Source organism: Leptinotarsa decemlineata, unplaced genomic scaffold (genome assembly GCF_025532065.1).
Source record: "Leptinotarsa decemlineata unplaced genomic scaffold, Ldec_3_MD MMD2_tig00026282_RagTag_RagTag, whole genome shotgun sequence".
NCBI lineage: Eukaryota > Metazoa > Arthropoda > Insecta > Coleoptera > Chrysomelidae > Leptinotarsa > Leptinotarsa decemlineata.
Genome location: NW_027412668.1, coordinates 5,655,060 through 5,667,674, shown reverse-complemented (window position 1 = coordinate 5,667,674; position 12,615 = coordinate 5,655,060). Strand labels below are relative to the sequence as shown.

Genomic DNA, 12,615 nt, shown 5'->3' with positions numbered 1-12,615 from the left:
ATGTATATTATTTTATAGTTTTCTAGATTTATATGACTAAGTAGCGATAGCTAATATGTGTTTGTTTTTTTATTTATTCAATTATTTTAACCAATCTTTGTCAATAAGATATGAATATTCAGACAATAAAACATATTTTCACTTTGACTTTGAAAGAGCTCTTCGAGATATTGTCTTCTGAATAGCTCATCTTTAAATTTCTATCCAAACATCAACCTCTGCCACATTTGTTACTTGTCATTTGTCACTATGACATGTCTACCGGTGGATTACTTAGACCACGGAAAAATTATCATTTCATTTACAACTTTACCTAAGAACATGTATTGAACTGATGGAAATAAAAAACAAAGTGTTAAAGGAACATTAAACGTGCTAATGAAAAAAAAAATAGTCGACTACTTGAAAAATCCACAGGACATTTCTCAAATAGCATGAATCTTTTATATTCTTTCATTATGTCATTCGAACAGAGTCGGTTCATTTCTTGATACCGGACTTCATCAAACCTTCGACAACATTCTCGACTCACCCCGTACACAGGCGCTCTACTGCAACCCAATATTTCGCTCTGAAATCCCACAATGCGATTAATTTGTTACAACGAGGTAAGAGGATGAAGAGATAAGAGAGCAATGATTATTATTTCGAAGTGGATCGAGAAAAAAAATATATATTCGAGTAAGTAGCGAAAAAATTAGATGTTTTCCACGGATGCCGACTTTCTTTTTCATCTGGTTGGCTTCCCCGACGGAATCCCCCCCGTAACAAGACGAATTAACTAAATTAAATAACGGAAATGATTTTGGTACAGAACGAAGACTTGTTAGGCAAGTTCAGAGCTAGAACGTGTTTCATAGCCGAATTTAATTTCAGGACAAGAGTTTTTCCTGTTCTTGAATTAACGTTCGCCATCAGGAATTTTTCGGTGAGGGCGAATTTTTTGTATTCGATTGTTGTTTGGATTCGTCGAGTTGAAAAGAGTTGATTGTACCTTTCGAGTGGACAGGATTCAAGTAGGGATTGGAACTAATGGTCCAGTTCGGTGCTATTGAAAAGGATAATACAGGAGCACTTGAAAATACTTTCCTGCGTAACATGAATAAAAATCCTAGGCACAAAGTTTTCCTTTTTAGGAGATTAACGGAGCGAATATTTTTGCACAAATAAATTCTCATTGTGTTCTGGGTAAAATTTTTTTCATAAATACGGTGTCTGTTCAAAAAATAAGGTGAATTTTCATTTGTCCCCTTCAAATTAGACTACCCCCCCCCAGATATAATACACTTTTTGGTTTGTTCTTGAGCCCGCTCAGCGATTCGGTTCTTGTCGTCCCAATCATCGCAAAACGCCGTCCTATCATGGGTATGTTCGAACTTGGCAACAGGAAAAAGTCGCAGGGAGCCAAGTCTGGTGAATACAAAGACATGATTACGGTGATGAATTGTTTTTCCATAATACCGTATTGCTTCACACAAACGGCGCATAACTTCAGGATATTACTATTTATTGACTGTGCGACCAAGAAAAGTTACCTCAGAAATCGGACTCAGTCAGTATGTCTGGATGGAAAGCGTTCTAGTGCATTACTTCGAACACCCAAAATTTTGACTAATTTTCATGTGATCTGATGCAGAGAGAATAATTGTATGAGATATTTAAAAAAATAATAGTCGTTCTCAAGACTTTACATTTTAAGCAATAACTCAACAACGCCGTAACCGAATTTCAAAAACCAAACATGAAATGATATCAGAATTTAACGTAGCATCTGAATATGTAATGATATACAGGGCGTTCTATTTTAAAAAATGGAATTTTGGTCTGTAGCACCTACACCAAACACCCTGTATATTTAAAAATTATATCAAAATATAGCTCTTATGAACTCCTAAAACTTTTGTATGAAACATTTTTCTGTATCTCCTTCAACAAACCAGATATTGCCTGTCACATAAAATGTGGGACACCCGGTATATATATATATATATATATATATATATATATATATATATATATATATATATATATATATATATATATATATATAGTGCAAGCCGACGAGGCCAATAGCCAGAAACACGTGTTTGCGGTTATTATTTATATTATATATATATATATAAATATATATTTATATCTCTGACTTCCATAACATAATTGATCATTGCACAGTTAATCATTATGCAGACGACACTCAGTTATATTATCGATTTCCTCCAAGTAAATGGCAGGTGGCAATGGAAAAAGTCAACAGATGTCTATAAAAGTGACTGGATGTATCTATAGCCCATAACCTGAAATTGAAGTCTAAAAAATCTCAGCTGATACTTTTTAGCCTGAAACACAAAAGGTGGGAAATTGAAGGAAGAATGGAAATCCAACTTGGACAAGACTTATTGTAAATAATTACAGAAAGCAATAACTTGGGTTGGTGGCTAGATGCTGATCTGAGATTTCACAAACATATAAATTCACTTTGTCGTAGCTCGTACAGTTTCTTACGTCTACTCTATCAAAGTAGAGATATTATGACTTCCAAATTGAAGTTGAAACTTTTCGAAACCCTCATATTGCATAGATTAACATATTGCAATATAATCTACGGGCTTGCTTTGATACGATTTGATGTAAATCACTTACACATACAAAGCAATTGCAGTTACCAATACACATAAATTCCTTATTCACAAAAAGCCAAATTCTATTTATGAAAGAAATAAAACTTTTAAATCTCAAAAAAATTCGAGGACACGAAACCGTCACACTTTTATTATTCCAAAACACTCAACAGCCAGCTTTTCTCGTAGTTTTATTTACAACTCTATCAAACAATATACTGCCCAGTGAATTTAGGCACTACTCCATATATTATTTCAAGAAAATGTTCTTCTGGATAGAAAATATATTCATGTGATGCCTTGTTCATATGGTTTTCCCTTAGTCTCACTTTTGTGTATGGTTTGCTACATATTTTATTTTATTTAAGCAATATAGCAATAGCCTTTGTTTTACAAAAATTCATGAACTACCCGCTTATTAATGTATACTAGGTGGTTAATGTTATATTTCTATCTATTTCTATCTACACGCTATCTCCTAGATTAAGTTGTAAAACATCCTCGGCTGATCCTCGCCCTTTCATTGATTTTTATACCTACTTATTCTTTATATGTCATTGGATGAAGCCCATTTATTATTATTATTATTAACTGTTGGAAAAATATAATTTCGAGTTGAAAGTCAGAAAAATCGAAAAAATAACCTGTATGTATGTTTCGGTTTCGAAGGTAGCTATTAAAAAAAATGGAATGGCTGCATTATTTATAAAAAAATCAGAAGTTTTATTTTGGACCGATAGGGTTCAGATCTGGACGGTACGAGTTGTAGTGGACTTGTTAGAAAATTCCAATCTGTATGCAATGTTTTGTAGTTACTAGGTTTTACATTAATATCCCAACTGCACAAGCTCTCAACGAATAATTAAATATACAAAAACTGAATTCGATAAAGCAATAGCCTCAGCGTTCTTTCAAATAATTTTCCCCGAGTCATTCCAACGTTTTCCGAGAACAGCCAGCATGTATATTTACCAAGAACCGAATATTAATAACAAATCTTGGTACGATCTGAAATAACATTCTCAAATTCCAACCGCATTGCTCCCAGAGAAGAACGTTGATCTGCAGTTCGCGACATCGAAATTATTACAGACAAGAGAACTTTCATCTTTCTAAGAAACATATTTTGAAACAGTACACCAGGTGTTGAATAAAGATGATTAAGGAGAATAATCTGGATTCATTTGAGACGAACGTGATTTGCACTTGAAAATGCTGAGAATTATGTAGTTTGTTTTGGGAAAAAACGGAGAAATCAGTTTTGACTTTCATTGTTTGAATCAGAGTATCGTTTATCTTTGACAGGAGTATTTTCCCAGAAAATAATGTATGTGACGCGCGAGAATTTGTTCCAATCCTTTCGAAAGTATTATTGTTATACCATTTGAAATCAGAGGCGAATTACATTAACCTGAAAAAAAGATACAGACATTTCAAATAATCAACTTCAACTGAGTACCTAACCTGTGTGAAGTTGGCAGAATCACTATTCTTCATATATATTTTCCGACCATAATTTAAAGCTACTTTTGTACTGTATTCCAGAATTTTTTGCTTTTCATTCAATGGGGATATCGTATATAGTAGCTTAATGTTGAGCTAACAGAACCCAACCACGGAAAAACATTTTCTTGAATCAGGCTGAGTCATAATTAAGGGCTCATTTCAGGCTCTTATTGCCCCCTTTCGCCGATTTTTTATGCGTTGTTATTATTTTTTGAATCTATGATTTTGGCTACCTTAACCGTTAAGCTGGCGGAACCAAATCGAAACTCAATTTTTGAAAAATTTGGACTTGCAATAACTTTAGTCCCGTTTTAGATACATTCATAGCGATATTAAAAACGTGTTGCCCCTTGTTTGAAGTGAATTTTTGGGTGATTACCTCAGACACACACGATAAAAGCTGGAAATGATTTTTCGAAAATATTGTTCAACTATGGGTGAGAAAGAAATACGAAGTCTATTTAAAAAACAAGATGGATGTTCAAATTTCGCGGGCTACGCACATTCGGCTAGCGATTTTTAATTTTATATGGTGGTACACTCGTCTCGAACTTATATTTATAGTTTCAGCTGTTGAGCATATTTAGTTTGCTGGAAAGAAGCATCTGTATCTGTGTAGTAGGGAGGGTGAGTGTAAGCCTACAGCACTTAGGCCCGAGGAGTTGTCCTCCTAGGTCATCGTCCATCCTGTCCTTTCCAGGAAGGTAGACAGGAGACATTTCCTTTATATCGGCAGGTGTAGGTCAAAACTCGCCGAACACACACTCTCTTATTGACGATAACTCCGGACTCTCGCATAGGACATGCCTGATAGTTTCATCTTCCTGTTCAGACATCCTGCATAGACGTGTATCCACTAGCCCCATATTATAGAGGTGTTTCCTTAATTGACAGTGGCCAGACAGAAATCCTACTGTTAAGCTTGGCAAGACTGCATCTTTTGATTTCATCCCATCCCTTTAGGGATTCAGCATGAGTGTGACGTTTGGCTAGTTCCGTCATCAGGCCTCCTTGGCTAAAAGTCGGCAATGCGATCACCTTTAGGAAAGAGGAATGAACATGTTTCGCGTATTCGGAGATTTTCTACTATCGAAAAACATGGATCAAAGAATTTACTCAAATTCTGTGTGCTCAAAACCATTTGGAATGTTGACAATGTCATACGGTGATTGTTAGAAAAATGTACATGCAAGCGTTTCACAGAAGGTTGACAGATCAACAACTGATGAAAATGTTGAAAAAGTGAAGAAAATTGTTAAGGAGAATCATCGAATCACTATTACAGTGCTGAGGATGTCGGCATATCGGGCTCATGCTCAGTGTCCTTTTGGCATGTCACATGTTCAATTTTTATAAGGGACTATTATTTGGGAAAATCTAGTGTCTCTCCAATGATTCTAGTGGCAAAATCGACAGTTGAATTCGGTTGTCGTACTTTCCCTATATGATTTTTGGGAAAATATAGTGACTTTTTTGGAAAATCTAGTGACAAAAATGACATGTTTGACCTGCTTTTTTCTAAACAGATTCACTTGGGAAAACGGCCATTTCTGTCCTAGTTCTCTCATAGCATATCTACTTTTCATATTAAAACGGTTGTTCCGAAAATACTTCCTGTCCAGATCTACACATTTTTGTCAAGAATTTTTGTTGAAGTTGATTACTATCTTCCTTTTCGAAGGATTACCAGAGAGATGGACGATTATAAAACCAAAAAGATGTTTTCAAATTCTCATTCATTGTAACATAAGCGAAAATAATTTATATTTTCAAAAGTATTAATAAAACAGGTTGAAGATGGAATTTTCTCATCAATCAGTTGTCATCTCAAAAGTTGAAACCATTTACCTGCTGCATTAGTCTGCATTTCAAAGTCGCCAAAGCAAGATATTTCATAAAAAATATCTTGATGGTCCATTCGCGCCCCATAAAAATCCGTTGTGTGCCGCCGCTGCCGCGTCTTCTAATCTTATCCGCAATAAGATTTCCTTTTATGATTCGTTGTAAAACGCCGTGTTTAAGGGTCCGATATTTCCGAGCATCTTTTTACTATTTTACCAGGAGCCTAGGCACGCCGTACAATATCCCCCCCTTTGGGGTAGGGGGCGTAATCCGATAAAAATTAGGAAAGTCATAAAAACGACATAAATCTCGGGAATTTGGCGGAGCCGAAAGAGTACTTGAGAACTTTGGTCTTTTTATTTCGTTTTATTACAAGTTTGAGGAAATTGTTATTCTTAACTCTGTCTACAGGGTGTAGGCTCGGAGATGCGGTCTCCGTTAATGTGATTGGTCGTTAAAAGGTGAATAACTATAGACTCCGGGAACATTTAATGGTTTACTAGATGGGTCTTTAATGCAGTCGCGCTAAATTTACCGAATGGTCTATTTTAAGTTGTTGAGATTTCGACGTTAGCATCAGCTGTATTTCTTGTCTGAATTTGTTTATCCCATCTCACGCCTGCGTCGATAGTTATGCCAATATTTCAATATGATCTCACAGAAATTAGTCTACACTATTGAGGTCTGTGGATCTAGGTGGCTATTCCTGTGGTTCATCGCCATCCATTCAGAGATAACTGTAATTTTCGTTCAAATATTCGCCTTCTACGGCGAATATTTGACAGACCTTTTTTGAAGTATTGTTCTCATGTATACAGCTTCGCCTCTAAACATACCCTGAACCTACTGGATTTCATTCAGAAAAGAGCCATCCGCCTGATTATAGGCTCGAATATCACTTGCGACCTAGATAGTCTGGAACATTGAAGAAGGTTGGAGATATACTTCACGGGGAGTGGCACATTTGATTCCACCAAGAGCGGTACATATCAGAAATACGCGACGGCTGCTTATCGTTTTGAGGTTCAACTTCCTGAGAACTTTTTTCCAAATGGGAAAAGCTTTCATCGAAATCAAAAATTTTTCTTCAAGAGACTGCCGGCAGATTCAACCAGTTATGAAGATCATGAGTGTCTCAATAATATGATCATCGCGTATTCTAAACCCCTATATTTATTTGGATGGTGTTGCACAGAAAAAAAAAGATTGTGTGGGTTAGTTGAAAGTTTTTCAAACAAACTTGTCGCGAAAAAAGTTGTTCCTCTGTCAGTTTTTCCTTACGGTACATTTATTACGGCCCACTCTGTATAGTCCACACCAATAGCCCAAATGGCTGTCAGCACAAATATCACAAATATCACTTTTCTTCGGCTATACCGACACCAAATCAAAATCACATTCATTGTTGAATCCACCAGATTTTCAGACATTCCGTTTCCATCGCGTTCACCAAAATGGCGCTTGATGGAAACGAATACTTCCTCTGTTTGGCAGTACGTTATCGAGAAGGTGCGTTCCGTTAATTCGTCGAGATTCCCCGCCGAGGAAATCGCATCGTTTTTTCAAACACGAAGTACTTAATGAGCGAACAAGTTTAATTTTACATGTGTCACGATTCATCCATCATTTTTTATGCACCTCGTTAACGGACCGGTCCAGGTGACACTTCTACCTGACAAAGAAAAATGCTTCCCTCGGTTGGTCATAAGACCGATATGCCCCGTTTGGTTTTCGCTAATGGTGGAGAAGAAGACGTTGAAAAAGCGCTTTTCTTCAAATGTTTGCCATTATAAATGGGATGTTTATCAGGAATATTAGGCTGCTATTAAGGTGGTTTAAAAAACTATAAATATATAGAAGGTGAGCCAATAAGAAATATTTGGTCTTTCGGGCCGGATGGGAAACACTTATGAAAACGATCATTAACAAGAAGTTAAGTGAGAGTGTCTTCGAGTTTGTTTTATTTTTTCCAACAGGTGTATGTGAACTGAAGATTGCTGAATGTATTTGTCAGTTTATGCTGATATAAACTGAGCAAAGATAAGTACCTTTCTTTTGTTAATTGGGGTGTCTGATTTGTTTCAAACAGATGATTTCCTGGATCATCATCTTCCTTATGCTTCTTCGAACCCTTACTTTTCATTAAATCATCGTTCCCGAATTACTTCTAATATATCAAAAAGGTAATTCTCAGTTATCGTCATCTTACAACTCAAATGAAAATCTTGTCAACTTCGAGTTTCAATGGATAAGTCAAGGATATGCTCTTCACCGATGTGAACCCAGAGAATTAAGTTTTCATTCTAGGTGTTCTCATTGTTTTGAAAAATATATCTATTCCTCCGTTTAAAATCTGTTTTTCCGGTAACCAGGCTGAAAGGTGCTGCATATTCTGCAGCACATCTGTAGGAGATCATATGTGATTATTTTTCATTATTCTTTTCCCGATTTTATGAAGCACTCATTGACTGAATGCGTTGTTAAGTAGGTAGGCTTTTTTAACTCCTATGTGTTAGGAATCTCACGTTAAAAGGTAAGACCTCGTTAATCCTTAGCTCGCACAAGTTTCGACTCCTGAGGGTTGTCGTTCGTAGGGGTGCGACAGCTGGTTAACGGAAAAACAGATTTTAAACAGATTTTTTTTTAAACAGATTTTTACCAGTATTTCTTCTATTGTTGAGCGCAACTATAGAGCCACATTTGTTGGGTCCATATTCGCTATCTGTAATAATTAGGCTTTGTAGGTTATCACCGCTATAGTCTATATAGAAATTGAAAAGCGTATTAAGTCTCGAAGCAGGTGATTTTCCAAGTGAAAATACTGCGACCAAATGTAGATCAGTTGGGACGACCAAACATACACCGCTTAGTAGTTTCAACTCGATTTCGAGAAAATATTGGATAACAATAATATGAATTCTACGACCACGCTTTCAAATTGACGAAATATTCCCAACTCATTTTGGATTCTGAAATAATTCCTGAGCTACAGTAATAACGAAATTTTCAGTATTTAGTACCAACCTGCCAAAAATTCCCCCAAGTCCAAAGATTTGCCAGACGTCCGTAATATTGTTTTCAGAGTTAAGAAGGTCACTAGAATATCTCCTATAATTTTCGTATGTATGATATTCAAATTATGCAGATTGCTTTCCACTACAACTCCCCAATTTTGTATTCCATATGTCATTTTTATTTGTTCAAGTACGTAAAGTACTCGTACTCTATTGAAAAAATTTAATTTTGCAGCTGAACCTCTTAATTCGTTCTAGAAATGCTGGATATGAAAATCTCATCTCAAATGCCGATCTATGATCAATCCTAGTAACTTGGCCTGATCTTTCCCATCTATCATAATTCCATTAATCACTCAGTCCTTTGAGGTTTCTTTTTAGATCTGCTCAATTTTGCAAAACTGGCAATTTTCTCTTCAGATCGAAATGTCAAAAAACTGTTTACACATATATGCAAGTGGCCGTCGATGAATATTTCTCGAATAATTTTATCATCGACGCTGGTGTTCCCCAGGGATCCATATTGTTTCCAACCCTCTTTTTTTGTATATCAACGACTTATTGGAAGAAACCAAAAATACAATATATTGCTTTGCTGATGACAACATACTTGTCTCGTCATTTCATTTGGATTCCAAGACATCGGCTGTAGATGCACATCTTCACCGGCAGCAGGAGGTTGCATATCTTAATGAGGATCCAGAGGTGAACTGGAACTCCACAAAGATAATTGTCTCCGAATCGGATATAATGTCAGAACAGACAATTCCGCTTTCTGCTTCAATACGTTTGTTGGGGGTTAAAATGGACATCAATAAGTCTTGGTACAATCATGTCGCTGGAATTGCAAAGGCTGCTTCTGAAAAGTTTGGAACACTGTTCCGAACCAGAAAATTGTATATTCCTCAGCAACTTTTGATGCTTTATAAAGCTTAGATCAGACGTTCTTCAGAGTATTGTTCTCGTGTATGGAGCTCCGCCCCCAAGCAAACCCTGAAGCTGCTGGATTCCATTCAGAAAAGAGCCATCCGCCTGGTTATAGACTCGAATATCATTTGCAACCTAGATAGTCTGGAACATCGAAGAAAGGCTGGAGATTTGTCTCTCTTTCATAGATACTTTCACGGAAAGTGTTCAATAGCGATACATATCAGAAATACGAGACGCACTGTAACTGCTTATCGTTTTGAGGTTCAACTTAGTACACCCCAAACTTCATTGCTTAAGAATTCTTTCATTCGGAGAACTGGGAACGTAATTTAATCTCCAGCGATTCAAATCCAACGTGAATTGCTACCTTCACACCGCTCTCAAATCGCCTTGAGGATTTCCTTGTTGTGTTTGTTTTGCCCTTTGAAAAAAAAAAGTGGTCCAAGTACCGCACCCTGTGGAACACCATACGTAACATTTCTTGAACTATCTCTTACTCCTTCAACTTCTGCTACTCATTTCAGGTTCGAAACGTAATCCTTCAGTATATATTTCGTGAGTACTCTTATTCCATATTTCTGTAATTTTTGCAACAGGCGATTATGGCATTCAGATCTATGAATATACACATACAGGAGGGGAGGAGGTTTTTTATAGATTTCTGAAGTCAACTAGAGGATGGCATCCTGAGTATTCCTTTCAGTTAATCAACTGTTACTGCATTTGATTTTAATATTTTTTGATTGACGTGTGGATTATGGATTTGCATTATTACTTGGTAGTTTTCAGTGTTTGAAACTTATTATAAATACAAAATTAATGTATTTGACGACATGCTAAAGTCAATGATCCAAAGAACTTCAATCAGCATTTCATGTGCTACACCAGAAGATTAAGAGAAAGTCATAAGCATTCAGATTCATCAATACCTTGAAGATGATATAGTACTGTGTCTTAATCTGGATTCAGATCCAGCAACAGCAGTACTATATATAGTACTGTTGGAAGTAGTTGAGAATATACACGAAACTATTGACAGTATCTTAGCTCTTATAGACTGCTTCAAGGCATTTGACAAAATATGCCATTCTGTATACCTGCTACATAACAACATCCACAACAACGCTAATGAAATATTTTCTTATTGTAAATCCCAAAACGTTACAAAACGTGGTTACTCTAACTTGAATCAATTTATTCGAACAGACATATTTTTAACCAACAGTCTGAAAGCTGACTTACTTGAAAGCTTATTTACCTTTTCTCAACTATGCTATCAATATTTTATTTTGATATATCTAATGTAATCTGATTTTGATTTGATTTTTTGTAATGTTTCAACTTAATCCTGGCAATAAAAAAATTATAATTATCATTATTATATCTCATACCTACCAATAATTTAAATTTTTTATATTTTTTTGTCGAGGACCAGCTGCATATCGCGACACAAACTGATGATTTCAAGATGGTGAACAATTCTAATGATCACCATTTCCTAACATAACTTGATACAACTATGCCATTGTGTGCGGTTGTCGACATCATTAACTTTGCCATTTATTTTTGAAGAGTTGGAACTAATGCTGGCGTGAAAGAAAGTTGCAGGCGAATGGATGAATCGTGTCTCAAATGAATTGATTAGAATAGTCCCAACGATTCGTGCAAATTCCGTCTGCCGAAACAATCTGCATGCGATGGCCTAGACGAAAAAAAAAGGCAGAGTCTCCTAATCATCTCCTCAAACATATCAAAGACGCGGCGATTGAAAGAATCGGAATTTTCGGATATTTAGTCCAGACAAAATGGGCGAAAAATCAATAGTAACTCCATTTGGGCTGAAAATTGCTACAATTATTAAATACACCATTATAAATAATATATAAAAAGTCCTCATTGATCTCATATGTTATTAAGAGCAAAAGTGAAAAATGTAGGTTTCTTACATGACTATATTTTGCATTAGTCATGCCGGTCCATTTAAAACAAATAGTTACAATATTTTTTTATCAACCCAAAGCTTCAGATTTCCAACTTTAAAACTGACCAAATCCAACACAATCTTCAAACCCCTGTTTTCCTCCTGGGGATGGAAAGTCTTGATTTTCTTTCTTGATGCTTATTTACGCTTTACAAAGAACCTACCTGCATATTTCAAGATGCTAGGTTCAGTAGGTAAGGCTGCACGGTAATATAACAGCGGGCAAAAGCTAGTAATTTATTTTTTCACTTTAAAAATACAGTAACTGGGAAAATATGCCAACTCAACTAAGTAATGAATAGCTTCGAGAATCGAATTATGTTACCTATAAAGAAATTCGCAAAACTAACACAACCGTCAACGGCGTCTGTCCTCACAAATCTGCCCGCGTTTGTGTCGCGTTCTCGGCGACGGCGCTTCATTGATCAGACCGAACTTCTGCTTCCGCGCATCATCCCCGTTCATCTTACAGTAGACGCGACACGTAATGGCTTACTGCGTTGCGTCAAGTTAATCTTATCGTGATCACTTTTAAGCCATTCGTCCAAATTACTTAGTGTAAAAGACAAAGTTTATCCATATTAAATACTTGAAACACCAATTGTACCAATTTTTATAAGAATTTGACAGATATTCTAAAATGTGCATTGTAAAAAAAGTATACAATTCAACTGTATTTATGGCTTGGTATTTGGCATATAGTGGCTACCACATAAGAGGCAGA

At 36.1% G+C, this 12,615-nt stretch overlaps 1 protein-coding gene across 1 annotated transcript in view; it reads right to left on the bottom strand.

Annotated features, from left to right (window-relative positions):
- LOC111506181 (ephrin-A1) overlaps positions 1-12,615 on the bottom strand; it is a 357,598-nt gene that overhangs the window by 210,257 nt on the left and 134,726 nt on the right.